Here is an 18623-nt window from a genome sequence, read left to right as displayed (position 1 = left end):
AAGGAGCAAGAAATCAAAGGGATACAAATTGGGAAGGAGGAAGTCAAACTATCCCTATTTGCAGATGACCTGATTCTATATATAGGGGATCAAAAAGACTCTACTGATAGACTATTGGAACTCATAAAAGATATGGGCAAAGTGGCAGAGTATAAAATCAATGCACAAAAATCAATAAACTTTGTACACATAGTCAATGCCATGGCTAAGAAAGAACTTTTTTTTTTTAATTTGACAGGTAGAGTTATAGACAGTGAGAGAGAGACAGAGACAGAGAGAAAGGTCTTCCTTCTGTTGGTTCACTCCCCAAATGGCCACCACGGCTGGAGCTGTGCTGATCTGAAGCCAGGAGCCAGGTGCTTCCTCCTGGTCTCCCATGGGGATGCAGGGGCCCAAGCATCTGGGCCATCCTCCTCTGCCCTCCCAGGCAACAGCAGAGAACTGGACTGGAAGAGGAAGCAACCAGGACTAGAACTGGTACCCATATGGGATGCCGGCACCATGGGCAGAGGATCAGCCAAGTGAGCCACGGCGCTGGCCCCAAAAAGAACTTTTAAGATCAAACCAATTCACAATAGATACAAGAAGAATTAAATACCTCGGAATGAATTTAACCAAGGATGTCAAATATCTCTATGATGAAAATTACAAAATATTAAAGGAATAAATAGAAGAAGACATTAAAAATGCAAAAATCTTCCATGATCATGGACTGGAAGAATCAACATCATCAAAATGTCCATACTGCCAAAAGCACTTTACAGATTCAATGAAATTCCAATCAAAATACTAATGAAATTCTTTGCAGATCTAGAAAATAATGTTAAAATTCGTATGGAAACATAAGAGGCTCCAAATATCCGAGGCAATTTTATATAACAGAAACAAAGTTTGAGGCATCAAAATATTTGATTTCAAGACATACCACAGGCAGTTATAATCAAAACAGCCTGACTGGCACAAAAAAACAGATGTGAAAACCAATGGAACACTATAGAAACTCCAGAAATAAGTCCATACTTCTGCAACTAACTTATCTTTGACAAAGGAGCTAAAATCAATCCCTGGAGCAAAGACAGGACCATCTCTTTAACAAATGACTTTGGGAATACTAGGTCTCCACAAGCAGAATTATGACATTAGACCTCTACATTCCACCTTACACAAATATCCACTCAAAATGGATCAAAGACCTAAGTCTAGAACTGAATACCATAAAATTATTAGAAATCATTGGAGAAACTCTGCAAGGCATTGGCATAGGTAAAGACTCCTTGGAAAAGATCCTAGAAGCATAGACAATCAAAACCAAAATTGACAAATGGGATTTCATCAAGCCGAGAAGCTTCTGCACTGCAAAGAAATCCCTCAACAAAGGGAAGAGGCAACTGACAGAATGGGAGAAAATATTCACAAACTTTGCAACTGATAAAGGGTTAAGATCCAGCAATCAGGCACTGTGGCGTATCAGGTGGGACTGCCACCGGCAGTGCTGGCATCCATAAGGCACCGGTTCTCATTTCAGCTGCTCCACTTCTGATCCAGTTCTCTGCTGTGGCCTGGGAAAGCAGTGGAAGATGGCCCAAGTCCTTGGGACCCTGCACTTGTGTGAGAGACCCTGAGGAAGCTTCTGGCTCCTGATTTTGGATGGGCAAAGCTCCAGCCATTGCAGCCAACTGGGAAGTGAACCAATGGATGGAAGACCTCTCTCTCTCTCTCTCTCTCTCTCTCTCTCTCTCTTTCTGCCTCTCCTTCTCTCTCTGTAACTCTGAATTTCAAGTAAAATAAAAATATCTTAAAAAAAAAAAGATCTAGAATCTTTAAAGGGCTCAAGAATTTCAACAACAACAAGAAAAACAATCCAGTTAAGAAATGCACAAATGACTTGAACAGGTATTTTTCAAGAGAGAAAATTCAAGTGGCCAATAGACACTTGAAAAAATTCTCTGGATCATTAACCATCAGGGAGATAAAAATCACTACCCCAATGGGGTTTCACCTCACTTCAGTTAGAATGGCTCTCATACAGAAATCAACAAACAACAAATGTTGCTGAAGACGTGGGGGAAAAGGTACCTTAATCCACTGTTGGTGGGAATGTAAACTGGTACAACCACTGTTTAAGACAGTATGGAAATACCTCAGAAATTGGAATGCATACCTATCATATGATTCAGCCATCCCATTGCTTGGAATTTACCCAAACCAAAACAAATCAACATATTAAAGAGTTATCTGTACCCTCATGTCCACTGCAACACAATTCACAATAACGAAGATTGGAATCAACCCAGAGTATTACTCTGCGGTAAAAAAAAAGAAAACATTCTACTTAATGAATTAAGCCAGTCCCCAAAAGGCAGATATCACATGTTTCCCTGAGCCCAGGTAACTAATAGAGTACCTAAAATGTATTTCTTGGAGTGAGAAGGACATTTTGAGAATGATGATTGCTTATAGCCCTTGTCTCTTCCACTAAAAAACAGTATTTTTTCCATACTATTTGTTGAACTCTTTTACTTAGTTTAGGGTTAACTTTAAGATCATTAATTAAACTGAAAATAGATCTTTGTAAAAATTAAGAGTGGGGATGGGACAGGGAGGAGGAAAAAGTTTTGGAATATTGGCAGGAGGGAGGGTAGGGTGGGGAGTACCACTATGTTCCTAAATCTGTATATATGAAATATATGAAATGTGTGTAACTTAAATAAAATAAAAAAAGGAAAAGAGGAGAGTTGGCATTAAAAGGTTAAGATATAAGCTGAGCAATTGCAAAGAATCAGAATCCTCCATGTTCAGGTAAGCAAGTTGACCAACTTCACTAACAGAGATTGCTGGGAAGTGTCATCTTGAAGTTCTTTGACTTCTGTTTTCATGATGTAGTTCTTTATTTATTGGAAAAGAGGTGATGAGTTGCCTACAGTCCTAAAAAACAAGCAATATATACATCACATTCTTCAATGCAGAAGTGAAAGAATGCATACTGTTGAATTTAAAGTACATCATCAACTTGTACATTCCCTTTGCTTTGTATTTTGCTTGTTGGAGAGAAGTTTTTTCCAGATAGCTAGTCTTTGTAAAGTTGTTAATATTTGTGTTACATTTGTAATATATAAAAGGTAGGAACTTTTTAAGGTTTTATTTATTTGAGAGGTAGAGTTACAGACACAGAGAGGGAGAGACGGAGAGAAAGGTCTTCCACCCACTGGTTCACTCCCCGAATGGCTGCAAGGGCTGGAGCTTAGCTGATGCAAAGCCAGGTGGCAGGAGATTCTTTCAGGTCTCCCACACAGGTACAGGTACCCACGCAGTTGGGCCATCTTCCATGGCTTTCCCAGGTGCATTGGTAAAGAGCTGGATTGGAAGAGGAGCAACCAGGATTGGAAACGGTACCCATATGGGATGCTGTTGCCACAGGTGAGGGCTTAGTTTACTATGCCATAGAGCTGGTCCCCAGCAGGAATTATTACCATTAAAAATGTCTTGTAAGTGGGCACTACAGTAAGATATAATAGGAGATTCATTGACTAATTGTCTATTTATTCTTCAATTTTCTACTTGGTGTGTGTACTTGGGCACAAATGTAGTTAGTTATCTTGTAAAATTAAAATCAGATCAGTGTGTATTGAGTTCTATCTATGCCATTAACTATATGTGTAACCTTAGACAAATTCCTCAAGCTCTCTGAGCCTCAGTTTCCTTGTGTACAAAGTGTGGATTGTGTGTACAGTGTTACTGAGAGTTAAGTGAAACATACCAAATGTTCCCACTCAGATACAAGGCAAAAGCACTTTGAACCCATCAAACGGAGTCTTCTTTTTGTTCAGAAACTCATTTTTTTTTTTTTTTTGCCCAGTGAAAATGAATTGCTTTATTCTTTGGGGAGACCACAACAAATGTTACAAGTATTAGAATAAAACGAGGGAGTCTGTCTCACTGGATAATTGTGAAGTGTTCTAGGTGGCACTGTCCTTGATTTCCCTGACCCCTTATCAATCTCGCTGCCTTGAACTCCTGCTTCTTCTTAATGTTCGCTGACATCCCCCCCAAAATGTGCCCTTCCCTTACATTATGATCTTCTCTGCTATTTTTTTAAAATACAATTTCCTCATCTTAGATTCTCACTGTTGGAGCCACCTCTACCAGCTGCTTCCCTTTCTGTGATGTCTATTGTTCTACCTTGTGCTAACTTTTCTGCTTACAACAAAGCAGGAAGCAGATGTGGTAGCCATAAATGCAGCTCATTATCTGGATAAAAATTTGACTTGGCAGCAGTACACCTTGGAGTTGCCAAGTCAAATGCAACAGAGTGTGTGTGATTTGATTAAATAAAATATCAAGTTTACTTTTGCTGACCACACCTCCCATTTGGCAGCAGTTGGGGCTCCAGGCAACTATGTGGGGAGGCAGAGACACCAGCATGATCACAGCAGAGGCCCTGCCAAGTTTCTTCCGCTACCCTCTAACTGCATGCTTTTTATATCTCCTTCAAGTTGCTTAGGCATCTCAATATAGCTGGTTCCAAGCTGAACTCTTGATTTTCGCACTGAAGCCTATGATTCCTCTAGGCTTCTCTATCTCAGTAAACATCCATCTAAGTATTTAAATCAGAACCTGTGAATCACTCTTGATCCCTCCTTTTTTTTTTTTTTCTAAAAAATATCTATCACAAAGTCCAGTCTATCTTCAAAGTTGCCTGCCTATTCTTCAACTATAGCCCTAGTCCAAGCTGTCCTTGTCTCTCATCTGGTTACCAAATTCATAGCTGTGGTCTCCCAGTGTCCTGTTAGGCCATTGCTCTCCCCCTCCCACATGTTCATCATACCACATTGAGAGGACTCTTTAAAACATTCAAATCTTGTCATGTCCTTCTCCCATTAAAAGCCCTTTAATGAATTCCATTGCATTATAATAAAATCCAAATTTTGTACAGACTGTAGGACATTATATTTCCACCTCCTACCTCAAGCTCCCTCTCCTCCCACCCTCCCAATGGCTCTGCCCATTCCGGCCATTACTGCATATCCCATCTCCTTTAGCCAATCATATTCTTCCTTGCCCTGGAAACTTCCTTTAGGAGTCTTCCTCCCTCCTTTCATATGAATGGCTTATTCTGATCTTCAGGTCTCAGGTTAATCTATTGCGACTAAGTTCATGGTAACACTAATCCTCTATTAATATTTTTCATAGCATGGTGCCCTCCACTCTTGTAATTTCCTATGTAATTTTACATTTTTTGTGGCTTCAAAAAAACTTTGAAACTGTAAACAGGGGTTATTTAAAATGTTCATGGAAAATATATATGATGAAAATTGTGTACATAGGGGCCGGCGCTATAGCACAGCGGATTAATGCCCTGGCATGAAGCACCAGCATCCCATATATAGATGCGGTTTGATACCTGGCTGCTCCACTTCTGATCCAGCTCTCTGCTATGGCCTGGGAGTGCAGTAGAAGATGGTCCGAGTCCTTGGGCACCTGTACTTGCATGGGAGACCTGGAAGAAGCTCCTAGCTCCTGGCTTTGGATCAGCACAGCTCCAGCCATTGCAGCCAACTGGGGAGTGAACCATCGGAAAGAAGACTTCTCTCTCTGTTTCTCTCTGCCTCTCCTCTCTCTCTGTGTAACTCTGACTTTCAAATAAATAAATAAATCTTTAAAAAAAAGAAAATAGTGTTCATGATTTCATTGATTTTTGCAATGAAATACTCTTTTAGTTCCACATTTCCATGAACTTAAGAAAAGATTTAATTATTTGAAATGCAGAGATAGAATCTTTCATCCCCTAGTTCACTCCTTGAATGGCTGCAACAGCCAGGACTGTGTCAGACTGAAGTCAGGAGCCAGGAATTCCATCCAGGTCTTCCATGTGGGTGGCAGAGATCCAAATACTTGGACCATCATATGCTTCCTTCCAGGAACATTAGCAGGAAGCTGGATCTAAAACATAGAGTAACTGGGACTCAAACAGGCATTCAGACATGGGATGCAGGTGTCCCAAGCAGTGACTTAATCCCTGGCACTAGAAAGCCTGCTTTCTGAGGTCTCTAAAGACTAAGTTTCTTAAGAGCCTGGAATGTAAGGCATCCATAGATGCTTTGGGAATTTGTTATGAATTCATGAATATAACAGACATATATTCGTGAATATAATGGACGGACAGGAAAAAGGACAGCAAATTCTGAATAGGCATAGAGCTAGAGGAATGCCATGTTTTACCATAAAGAAAGGTCACATTGATCTTGTGTTTTAATCCACTTGTTTTAATTTAACGAAGTCTTTTGATAAGTTAAAAAAAAGGGGAAAATAGAGTATTCCTTTCATTTTCAAAATCTTTCAAGGTCAAAATTGTTGCACAAATCTAGGTTAGAGGGGAGGCTTGTCTCCAACACTAAGATTTTGAAGTATCACCCCAGACACTTACCAAAACAACAGTTATGTGGATGTCTTTGTCCTCCTCAGAACTGCACAGTCTGTGAATCAAAGTCCTTAATATCAAAGCAGTCACGGGGCACATTGAGAGGGGAGCCCCAGGCTCCTCACTGATGGCTCTACATTTACATCTTTAGGGCATCGGTCATCTCAGTGCAGGAGCTGTTCACATCCAGTTGATTTGGGACCTGTATCTTTTTCCTGCTGGGTGCTCAAAAGATGATCTTTTTTGTTTAGTTCTAGCAAAGAAGTCGTAACTTTAATAAAGTTAGTAAAATCTTATGGAGGTTTAGTATGTAATGCTGTATTTATCAGCGTCCTTTCCATCCCCTCTGTTCCTTCTCTGTCTTTTCCTTCCATTCCTCCCAACTCCCACCATTATTTCCAAAATAGCTAGTCTCAACCCACTGAGTCAACTTCTTGCTCTGAGTTAATTTCTTGATGGATATTGATTTTCAGTTACAAAGCCAAAACAAAAGAAACACTTTGTTGAAGAACATACTGGAGAGTAACAGACCCTTCTTCACAATGTAATTAAGAGTGGGTCTGTACTTAAAGCAAATGTAGAATAAGCACATCAGTGAAGATTTAGAATTTTCTGTAAATAATTATAACGGCTATGGTGCAGGGAATCAATAATCCAGTGTTGAATGTTGTGAGATGAGAGTAGTCTGGGCCACACACTGAGGATCGATAGAAATTAATCAACACAAGAAGGAAAAATGTATCACACCAGAATAAATAACTAAGAGCACAAATGTGTTCCTTAGTGAGGAATTAATATCAGAAGTCCATTTTATTCTTTTATTTGTTTATTCATCTACACTAGGTGGAAATAAGACATATCCTCTACTTTTAAGGGATTTATAATGAAATGTATTATTTGTGGTTTAGTATGTATAGCAAATATATAATATAACACTAATGTGTAGTTCACATTCTATATTGATGTTTAGGTTGCTTGTAATGAACTACTTCTGTTAGCTGAGTAAGTCCAGAGGCAGGAAAACTACTCAAGGCACACAGACATTCAGATTCTGTAGACACCAAATCACTGGTGTAGTCAAGATGCTGGTGGGTAAGAGTTGAAACAACAGGTAAGTCAGACCTTTCCACCAAAGCTGATTGTAAAAGCTTATTTCTCTTTGTGAGTATCATATGTTATTCTTGCACATGCTAAACATACAATTTTGGACAGTTTTACACTAGCATTGAATTTTGCAATAACTGTGTTTTGCTCAATTTAGAAATCCTTAGCCATTGCCTTTCATTGATTTTTAATTTGATCAGTATCTTGCCTACCCTCAAATAATTATAAACTCCTTTAAAGTTAGGATGATATTTTCATTTTTAATATTCTTAAATGATTATTGACCTTTCTCTCTGTCTCTCTCTCACTGTCCACTCTGTCTGTCAAAAAAAAAAAAAAAAAAGGTCAGCGACGCGGCTCACTAGGCTAATCCTCCGCCTTGCGGCGCCAGCACACTAGGATCTAGTCCTGGTAGGGGCACCGGATTCTGTCCCGGTTGCCCCTCTTCCAGGCCAGCTCTCTGATGTGGTCAGGGAGTGCAGTGGAGGATGGCCCAAGTGCTTGGGCCCTGCACCCCATGGGAGACCAGGAGAAGCACCTGGCTCCTGCCATCGGATCAGCGCGGTGTGCCGGCCGCAGCCCGCTGGCTGTGGCAGCCATTGGAGGGTGAACCAATGGCAAAGGAAGACCTTTCTCTCTGTCTCTCTCACTGTCCACTCTGCCTGTCAAAAAAAAAAAAATGATTATTGGGTAACATAGTAAGCAAAATATGTGCTGATTAAGAATTAATGATAAATTTTCTTCCTTTTGAAAAAAGGGGACTGAAGCCATCACTTGCATGAATAAACAAAGTTAAAACAACTTATATTGACTATAATGTAAAGTTTCTTTCAAAAATTAATAGAAGGGGGGCTGGTGCTGTGGCATAGCGGGTAAAGCCTCCATTTGCAGTGCCGATACGTCCCATATGAACGTCAGTTCAAGTCCCGGCTACTCCACTTCCAATCCAGCTCTCTGTTATGGCCTGGGAAAGCAGTGGAAGATGGCCCAAGTGCTAGTCCCCTGCACCCATGTGGGAGACCTGGAAAAAGCTCCTGACTCCTGGGTTCAGATTGGAGCAGCACTGGCTGTTGTGTCCATCTGGGGACTGAACCAGCAGATGGAAGACCCTACTCTCTCTCTCTCTCTCTCTCTCTGCCTCTGCCTCTCTGTAACTCTGGCTTCAAATAAAAATAAATAAATGTTTTTTTAAAATTAAAGGAATGGAAAGAAAGGAAAATAAAATTATGCTTTTTTCCCCCTGTGTCAAATGGTTTCCATGTTTCTTAACTAATCTGCCCCTTTTTATTGGTACCAGAATTTATCTCCAATTAGCTGTGAAATTTTAGAGGCTGAAGTAACAGACTGTATGAGGACTATTGTGCTAGTTTCCTGGGGCTTCCATATTAGATGATCATAAATCAGGTGGCTTAAGCAAATCAAATTTATAATCTCATAGTTATGGAACTAAAAGTCCAAAATCAAGTATCAGCAGGATTGTTTCCTATTGATGGCTGTTGGGGAGAGAATCTGTCTCATTCCTCCTCTCCGTCTGGGACTAGAACCCGGGGTGCCAGTGCCAGAGGATTAGCCAAGTGAGCTACGGTGCTGGCCACTTGTCTAAATCTTTTATGGTGAATTCTAAAAGATACTCCCAATTCTTTCTGTTACTTTGTCAAGGGATTTTATCTGCCTGACAAGCCCATATTTTAAATTGCAGTCATCACTCATATCCTTGGGGTCATTGGCTCAGGGGTCACTGTGGACACCCAAATCCATGGGTGCTCAAGTCCCTTATATAAAATGGCATGATATTTACATATAATGTTTGCACATTCTCCCATATAGCTTGTCACCTCTAAATTATTTATGATACCTAACACAAGGTATATGCTAAGAAAATAGTTGTTTAGGAAATAATGACAAGGAAAAGATCCTTAAATTTTTTTTCAAATATTTTGATCCTCTAGTTGGCTGAATCCATAGATGTAGAAAGCACAGATATAAAGAGCCACGTGTAACATCAAATACATCATAGTTTGATCCTAGCACCCCCTTGTTACGTGTCAAACATCTTAACTTACCTAGATTTTATGACTATGTAACTGCTGCTCATCAGCAGGAAATCATAGGGAAAACTGGGGACTCCACAGTGGTAGGAAGCAACAGAAAGAACATAACACCTATCAGAAAAATATATAGCATGTCAAGACTAAAAAAACTACTTAGAAATATTTCAGCATAACTATTATGAAGGATAGAAAAGTCAAATGATGTATTTTCAGACAGACTGGTTTCCATCTAAAATAGTAAGCTATTTTGAAGAAAATATATACAAATGATTCTAATAGCACAAAAATCAGACCTCAAGTTAAGTGTCCCTTTACTTTCTCTCATCCCACACCATCTAAAATATCCCATCGTGATATGCACACCTGTCCTTCTTTGGTGTATTTACAGGACAAAGCTCCACTTAGTCACATCCTCTATGAACAGTGTCCTATTTGAGTTTCAGTAATATCCTCCCACTGTACATGGTAGCAAATTGGCACATGGCACAAGGAGACTTATGCTCCTGTAGGTCAGTTAACATACCACCATTTCCCTCTCCTTAATTTGCTTTCCCTTAGTCACCAGCAGGATTAGGTATGGGAGACTGAAGGATATCTAGTCTATCCACCATGCTTTTTGGAAAACCCCACAAAAGTAAGTTAGTTTTTATCACCTTCATATAGTAGGCATGTTTTATGTTAGTGTTAACTCTGTGGATTGGCAGAGAGCAAATGCAATGGGAAGCAGAGCCTGAATGAACCCATCCATGGAAACACTTCTAAATCTTCCTCCTTCCTTTATGGCTCTGGTCATTGTAGCCATATTTGGGGAGTGAACCAGTGGATGAATATCTCTCTCTCTGTCTCTCTGTAACTCTGTCTTTCAAATAAATAAATATTTGTAGAGTAACAAGATGGTATATTGTATATCATTATATTCCAAGTGCTGCAGGTTGCATTTTAAAGTGATCACCATTTTTCTCACCTTCTCCTCTCACTCTCCTCTGCAATGTGACTTTGCTGCTCAAGCTACCAGAAGATGGAGACAATTTCTCAGAACCTCAGAATCTGAGCTGGCCTTGTGACCTGTTTTGACCAATGGGAAGAGGTGGAAGTGATGTTCTGTTGGGTTCTAGAAGTCTCAAGTCACATTTCAACTTCTATTATAACACACTGTGAATTCTTCCTTGGGATTTCCACAATGGGACTCTGGCCTAATCAGCTGGAGGGCGAAAGATCTATGGAAGGGACTGGGATGTTCTGCCCAATGCACTCATCAGCCATCAGATAGGTAGAAAAGGTCATCTTGCATTCTCTTGTCCACCTAACATTCGACCTGATGCAGCCAAATGTATGAGCAGAGATGAGACTAGCTGAGGTTCCCAGAGAACCATGACAAATAGCAAACTGTTGTTGTTGAAGCCCCTGAGTGTGGGGAAAGTTTGTTACCCAGGAATATGTAGTTGACATTTCAAGTGATATAGAGCAAAATGCAATTGTAAAGGTGGGTTTAGAGAAAGGATGTGTCACCAAATGTGGGAGTGGAGGGTAAGGAGGAAAGGGTTCATGAAAGATGTGACATTTGAACAAACCTTGGAAGAAAAATTTCAGGTGAACATCTGGAGAGGAAGAAGTGAGTATGTAAGCTAAGGAAACAACATACAAGAATAAGGCATGCATGGATATATTTGGGGGATCAGGAATGTGGCTGTGAGGGTCATGAAGGAAACCAGACTGACAAATAAGGAGTTTAGTGAGAAAGATGATGGAATTTGTAGAGGTGAAAAAGTATTGAAAGCTGTAAAAATTAGACAAGAAATGCCACTGTGATTCTTTAAAATTCCTACCTGCCTTATGAAACTTCCAATTTCATACTACTTCTTTGTTTAATAAATGTTTTTTGGATGGCTATTATGTGTTAGACAATGTGGTCTATGAGCAGACCTCATTTAGAAATAAGTTCCTGCAGATGCAGTCGAGTTAAGATGCAGTCATACTGGTTTAAGGTGCTGTCTTACATCCAATAGCTTGTGTCTTTATAAAGAGGAGGATGTTTGGGGACATGGGGAGACACAGAGATACACCTGGAAGAAGGTGACAGAGATTAGAGTCTTGCAACTGCAAGCTAAGGAACGCTGGAAGCTGGGAGAGAGACTTGGAGCAGATGCTTCCTCAGTCTCCAGGAGGAATCAGTTCTGCCAACACCTTAATTTTTGGCCTTCTAGCTTATAGAATTATGAAAGAATATATTTCTGAGGTTTTAAATCCCCTTGATTAGGAAAATTTCTTGTAGCAGCCATAGGAAACTACTGGGAAACTACTGAAGATGCTGGAGATTGAGCAGGAAACAAAACAGATAAAAATTCCTGCAATAAATTTTCATCATGATACCTTTCCACAAAGATCACAAGCTGCTGGAGGGACAGTCTGAGTCTTACAATCTTTATAGTTCCTTATGCACTGCAGACACTCAAAACATAGATGTTCAGTGAGTGATGTTCTAGGTGATGAAGAACTATTCCAAGAACTTGAGACAGCAGATTAAATTGAATTAGCACAGCCTGCAACCCTGATCATTACTGATGGCTGATCCTGAGAAAGCTGTTAATTTTTCTCTCCCATTATTTGTGTAACATGATTGCTAATATATTCCACTTGATATTAGCTGAAAGAACTTCATTAGATAATAAATGTAAAGTGTCAAAGTCACCATTAGCCACTTAGGATTTGGATTCTCTCTTCCCCTCTGCTATAATGGTATAATGAAAGTAGCACCTTAGAAACACTAATTTGGTAGTAGAATATCAGGTAGTTTAGAGGGTGGGGTAAGGCTTTAGGGTACCTGTTTTGTAGACAATAGAAAAAATTGTGAAATTATATGCACTTGGTTGGGGTGACGTTAATATGAACTGAGGAGAGAACAAACAAAATATCACTTATAAAGAATATGGGGGAAGTGGCGCTGTGGTGTAGCAGGTAAAGCCACCACATGCAGTGTCAGCATCCCATATGGGCACTGGTTCAAGTCCTGGCTGCTCCACTTCCGATCTGGCTCTCTGTTATGGCCTGGGAAGGCAGTGGAGGATGGTTCAAGTCCTTGGGCCTGTGTACCTGTATAGGAGACCCAGAAGACTCTCCTGGCTCCTGACTTTTGATTGGCGTAGTTCCAGCCGTTGCAGCAATTGGGAAGTGAACTATCGGATGGAAGACCTCTCTCTCTACCTCTACCTCTACCTCTACCTCTACCTCTACCTCTACCTCTACCTATACTTCTCTCTTTGTGTAAATATGACTTTCAAATAAATAAATAAATAAATCTTAAAAAAAGAATATGGGGCTATCATGACAGAATAGGTTAAACCACTGCCCAAAGCACCAGCATCCTAAATGGGCACTGGTTTGAGTCCTGGCTGCTCTACTTCTGATCCAGCTCCTTGCTAATGTGCCTTGGAAAGCAGTGGAAGATGGATCAAGTGCTCAGGCTCCTGCACCAAATAAAGCTCCTTGCTCCTGGATTTGGCCTGGCCTAGCCCTGGCTGTTGTGGTCATTTGGGGGAGGGAGGTGAACCAGTGGATGGAAGACCTCTCTGTGTCTCTCCATCTCTCTCTGTAACTCTGCCTTTCAAATAAATAATATAACTCTTTAATACAGAAGAATAATCCATGGAATTTATTTTTCCCCAGTAGCCTTTTGTTTAAGGAATACAAACTTCAAACATTTTATAATTACAACTTTAGCAACATGGTGATTCTTCCCACTGTACCCACCCTCCCAACCACTTAGCCATCCCTTTTCCTCCTCCCTTTCCTATTCCCATTCTTATTTTCTATGAAGATCTATTTTCAGTTAACTCTATACACATACACATAATTCTATACTAAGTAAAGAGTTCCACAAATTGTATGGAAAAAAAAGAAAAACCTGTTGCTCAACAGTTGAGACAAGGGCTGTTCATAGTTACTGCTTCTTAAAATATCATTGGAGGATGGTCCAAGTCTTTGGGCCCCTGAACACACATGGGAGACTTAGAAGAAGCTCCTGGCTCCTGACTCCAGATCAGTTCAGCTCTGGCCATTGCAGCCATTTGGAGAGTGAACCAGTGGATGGAAGACTTTTCTCTCTCTTTGTCTCTATTTCTCTCTGTAACTCTCCTTCAAATAAATAAAATAAATCTTAAAAAAAAAAGATGAATTGGAAACCTTCCCAATAAACACATTTAAAAAAATTGACATCAAAATTAATTTATCTTTTAACTGTGTTTTCCATTTTTTAAAAATTTATTTGGGTTATAGAAGTTTCATGTATTCCATATATACAAATTTTTTTGACAGGCAGATTTAGACAGTGAGAGAGAGATAGAGAGAAAGGTCTTCCTTTTTTCATTGGTTCACCTCCTAATGGCTGCTGCAGCCAATGCGCTGTGGCCACCGCACTGCGCTGATCTGAAGCCAGGAGCCAGGTGCTTCTATGGGTCTCCCATGTGGGTGCAGGGCCCAAGGACTTGGGCCATCCTCCACTGCACTCCTGGGCCACAGCAGAGAGCTGAACTAGAAGAAGAGCAACTGGGACAGAACTGGCGGCTCAACCAGGACTAGAACCCAGGGTGCCAGTGCAGCAGGTGGAGGATTAACCTATTGAGCTGCGGTGCCAGCCCCATATATACAAATTTAAGAACACAGTGATACTTCCCAGCCTACTCTCTCTCTTGCCCATGCTCCAAGACTTCTACATCCTCCCTCTCCCATTCCCACTCTTAATTTTTAAAAAGATCTATTTCACTTTAAACCTTACACTAAATAAAATAATTCAACAAATAATATGAAGAAAAAAACTCTACTCCTCAATGGAAAAGACAAAAGCTATAAAACAATCATGTAATCTCAAAATGTCCATCTCACTCCAGTACATTACATTTTAGGTATTCTATTAGTTACTGTGGATCAGGGAAAATATATGATATCTGTCTTTTTGAGACTGGCATATTTCTTTTTTTTTTTTTTTAATGTTTTTTTTTTTTTTTTTTTTTTTTTTTTGACAGGCAGAGTGGACAGTGAGAGAGAGAGACAGAGAGAGAAAGGTCTTCCTTTGCCGTTGGTTCACCCTCCAATGGCCGCCGCTGCAGCCGGCGCACCGCGCTGATCCTGGCAGGAGCCAGGATTCAGGTGCTTTTCCTGGTCTCCCATGGGGTGCAGGGCCCAAGCACCTGGGCCATCCTCCACTGCACTCCCTGGCCATAGCAGAGAGCTGGCCTGGAAGAGGGGCAACCGGGACAGAATCCGGCGCCCCAACCGGGACTAGAACCCGGTGTGCCGGCGCCGCAAGGTGGAGGATTAGCCTATTGAGCCACGGCGCCGGCTTGAGACTGGCATATTTCACTAAGTATAATGATTTGCAGTTGCATCCATCTTATTGCAAAAGACAGGATTTCATTTCCTTTTTAAGGCTTAGTAGTACTCTGTAGTGTACTTTCTTTATCCAGTCAATAGTTGATGGACATTTAGTTTGATTCCATATCTTAACTGTTGTGAATTGTGCTGCAATAAACATGATGATTCGGTTAACTCTTTCATATGCTGACTTGTTTTGGTTTGGGTAAATTCCCAGGAGATAGATGGCTGGATCTTATGGTAAGCCTACATTCAGATTTCTGAGGTATTTCCATACTGTCTTAAACAATGAATGTATCAGTTTATGTTTCTACCAACAGTGGATTAAGGTACCTTTTTCCCCACACCCTTTGTAACATTTGTTATTTGTTGATTTCTGTATGAGAGGCATTCAAATGGGGGTGAGGTGAGAACTCATTGGGATTTTGATTCACATTTCTCTGATAGCTAATGATATTGAGTATTTTCTCAAGTGTCTGTTGGCCAACTGAATTTCCTCTCTTGAAAAATGCCTGTTCAAATCTTTTGCCCATTTCTTAACTGCATTGTTTGTTTTGTTGTTGAATTTCCTGAGCTCTTTATAGATTCTGGATGTTAACCACTTATCAGTTGTGTAGATTGCAAATATTTTCTCCCATTAAGTCCTTTGCCTTGTCACTTTGCTGAGTGTTTCTTTTGCAGTGCAGAAGCTTCTCAGCTGGATATAATCTCATTTGTCAAATTAGATCCCCTATATATAGAATCATATCATGTGCAAATAGGGATAGTTTGATTTCTTCTTTTCTTTTCTTTTTTTTAAAGATTTATTTATTTATTTGAAAGTAGGAGCTACACATAGAGAAGGAGAGGCAGAGAGAGAGAAAGAGAGAGAGACACACAGAGAGAGGTCTTCCATCAGATTGTTCACTTCCCAATTGGCCACAAGAGCCAGCTGTGCCGATCTGAAGCCAGAAGCCAGGAGCTTCTGCCAGGTCTCCCATGTGTGTGGAGGGGCCCAAGGACTGGGGTCATCTTCCACTGCTTTCCCAGGCCATAGCAGAGAGCTGGATTGGGAGTTGAGCAGCCGGGACTTGAACCAGTGCTCATATGATGCTGGCACTGCAGGCTACGACTTTACCTGCTACACACAGTGTCAGCCCCAGATTTCTTGTTTTCTCATTAGTATCCCTTTGATTTCTTCTTCTTGCCTAATGGCTCTGGGTACAACTTCCAAGGCTATATTAAACAGCAGTGGTGAGAGTGGGCATCCTTGTCCGGTTCTGGATCTTAGGGCGAATTCTTCCAGTTTTTCCCCATTCAGTAGGATTCTGGCTGTGTATTTGTAATAAACTGCCTTGTTTGTGTTGGGGAATGTACCTTTAAACCCAGTTTGTTTAAGATTTTCATCATGAAAGGATGTTGTATTTTATCAAATGCTTTTTCTGCATATATTGAGATAACTGTATGATTTTTGTTCTTTAGTTTGTTAATGTGATGTATTACATGTATTGATTTGTGAATGTTGTGCCATCCTTGAAAACCAGGAAAAAATCCCACTTGGTCTGGGTGAATGACCTTTCTCTTGTATTGTTGTATTTGATTGCCTAATATTTTACTGAGGAGTTTTGCATCTATGTTCTTCAGAGATATTGGTCTATAGTTCTCTTTCTCTGTTTTATCTTCTTCTGGTTTAGGAATTAAGGTGATGTGGGCTTCATAGGAGTTTGTGAGGATTCCCTCCCTTTCAATTGTTTGGAATATCTTGAGAAGAATTGGAATTAGTTCTTCTTTAGATATCTGGTAGAAATCAGCAGTGTAGCTTTTTGGTCCTGGGCTTTTCTTTTTTGGGAGTGTCTTCATAAATGATTCAATTTCCATGTTGGTTTTTGGTCTGTTTAGGTTTTCTATGTCTTCATGATTCAGTTTTGATACACTGTATGCATCCAGGAATCTATTCATTTTTTTAGGCTTCCCCATTTGTTGGCATACAGCTCTTCATAGTAATTCCTGATTATTCTTTTTTATTACTGCAGTATCTGTTGTTACATTTCCTTTTTCACCGCTGATTTTAATGATTTGGTTGCTCTCCCTCTTTTTTTTTTTTTTTTTTTGGTTAGTTGGGCCAATGGTGTATCAATTTTATTTATTTATTCATTTACTTATTTATTTAAAAAAGCAGCTCTTAATTTCACTGATTTTTAAATTGTTTTTTTTTTCAGTTTCCATTTTGTTTCTTTCTTCTCTAATTTTAATTCTTTCTTTCCTCCTACTAATTTAGGGTCTGTTCAGTGCTCCAGGGTGGGACAAGTATCCAAGGTAACACCCAAGTTGGGTGTAGTAGATCTTCTCTTGTTAACAGAAATGGGGGAATGATCACTTCTGTTGATGTGATCACCCCCTCACCCCTTCTCCTCCAAGCTGAGCAACGTCCAGGTGTTAGACCCAATGTGTTCAACACTGATCTGTGGCATTGTATGAACCACACAAATGATCTGTGCAGTCCTCACCCTGAGCATAGTTCCCACTGTAATGACCTGCCCTTGGCAATCAAGGAGCTCAGAGTATGCGGAGCCACATCCAGTGATTGTCCAGAGGCCCAGCTACACCCTGCACCTTCTCATGTAACCACTGAGTCCTCATGGTCTCAGCAAACAAGGCTCCCACAGTCATTTGGTGCAGAGGCTTTGTTCTGCCCTGGCAGCCTGTTCAGTTAACAGAAAGGCAGATGTTCCCCAAGGCAGCACTGCCTAGGCATCTTGATCCTGGGAGGCTGAAGCGCCTCAGAGTCCTACAGGGATTCCCAGCCACCTCCCAAGCAGGCCCAAAGTCAGTGGGTACTGTGGATTTGTCACTCCACTAGAATCTCTGGGTCACAGGTGTACAGAAGAGCCACTGGTCAAATATTGCTCTTTTTCACCACTGCTGCCAGTACTGCAGAGAAGATGGCGTCCTGTCTCAGCCAGTTGCTGTGCACACACAAAAAGTCTTCTGCAGCTCAAATTCAAAATGTCCCCACTCTTTCTCAGCCTTGCAGCAGGTGCTGTTGTGGGGAAGTTGGGGTCAGATAAATGTGCCCCCTCTACTTCCACAGGGTCTGTGGGCAAGTGCTAACAGTGCTAGCCCCCAGAGCTCCAGTCCAGATTCATGCCACACTCTCCTTTTGGCTACATCACCATGGGTTGCTACAGTCTGGTCTCACCTCCATCTCCAAGCTGCTGCCCACTCTGGCTCTCAGCTGCTGTAGTTGGTCTTCGTGCTGTGTGTCTGCACCCTCCACATAGGTCCACAGTGTTCTTCTTCTTGTAGGATTCCTGGTGTGATTTTCTCTCCAATTCTACCCTAAGAGTGCACTTCTTGGACTTTTTTTAACTATCGATAGCCTAGCATAGTATGTCATTCCTTAATTTGAGATCTTGGAATCTCCCTCCATTTTTTTTTTTTTAAGTACCCTTATATTAAGCGTTTGGGAAAGATGAATCTTCCAAAAGTCTACTCGGTGAATCTGAGAGGCATTCAAGAAAGGAACTTATACTAAGAAAGTTGTTAAATTCAGGAGAGGTTCAAGGCCAGGGGTTAGGCCGGCGCCGCGGCTCACTAGGCTAATCCTCCGCCTTGCGGCGCCGGCACACCGGGTTCTAGTCCCGGTCTGGGCTCCGGATTCTGTCCCGGTTGCCCCTCTTCCAGGCCAGCTCTCTGCTGTGGCC

General features: G+C 40.9%; 1 long non-coding RNA gene across 1 annotated transcript; it reads right to left on the bottom strand.

The window, feature by feature from the left end:
* Positions 1 to 2643: 2643 nt before the first annotated feature.
* On the bottom strand, positions 2644 to 10606 carry LOC103350755 (uncharacterized). Its single transcript, XR_007909450.2, has 3 exons — positions 10538 to 10606; positions 9586 to 9684; positions 2644 to 2925 (listed from the first exon to the last, which is right to left on the bottom strand). It is a non-coding gene; the product is annotated as an uncharacterized lncRNA (long non-coding RNA).
* Positions 10607 to 18623: the final 8017 nt, after the last annotated feature.

This window comes from Oryctolagus cuniculus, chromosome 8 (genome assembly GCF_964237555.1).
Source record: "Oryctolagus cuniculus chromosome 8, mOryCun1.1, whole genome shotgun sequence".
Taxonomy (NCBI): domain Eukaryota; kingdom Metazoa; phylum Chordata; class Mammalia; order Lagomorpha; family Leporidae; genus Oryctolagus; species Oryctolagus cuniculus.
This window is presented reverse-complemented; position numbering and strand designations above follow the sequence as displayed.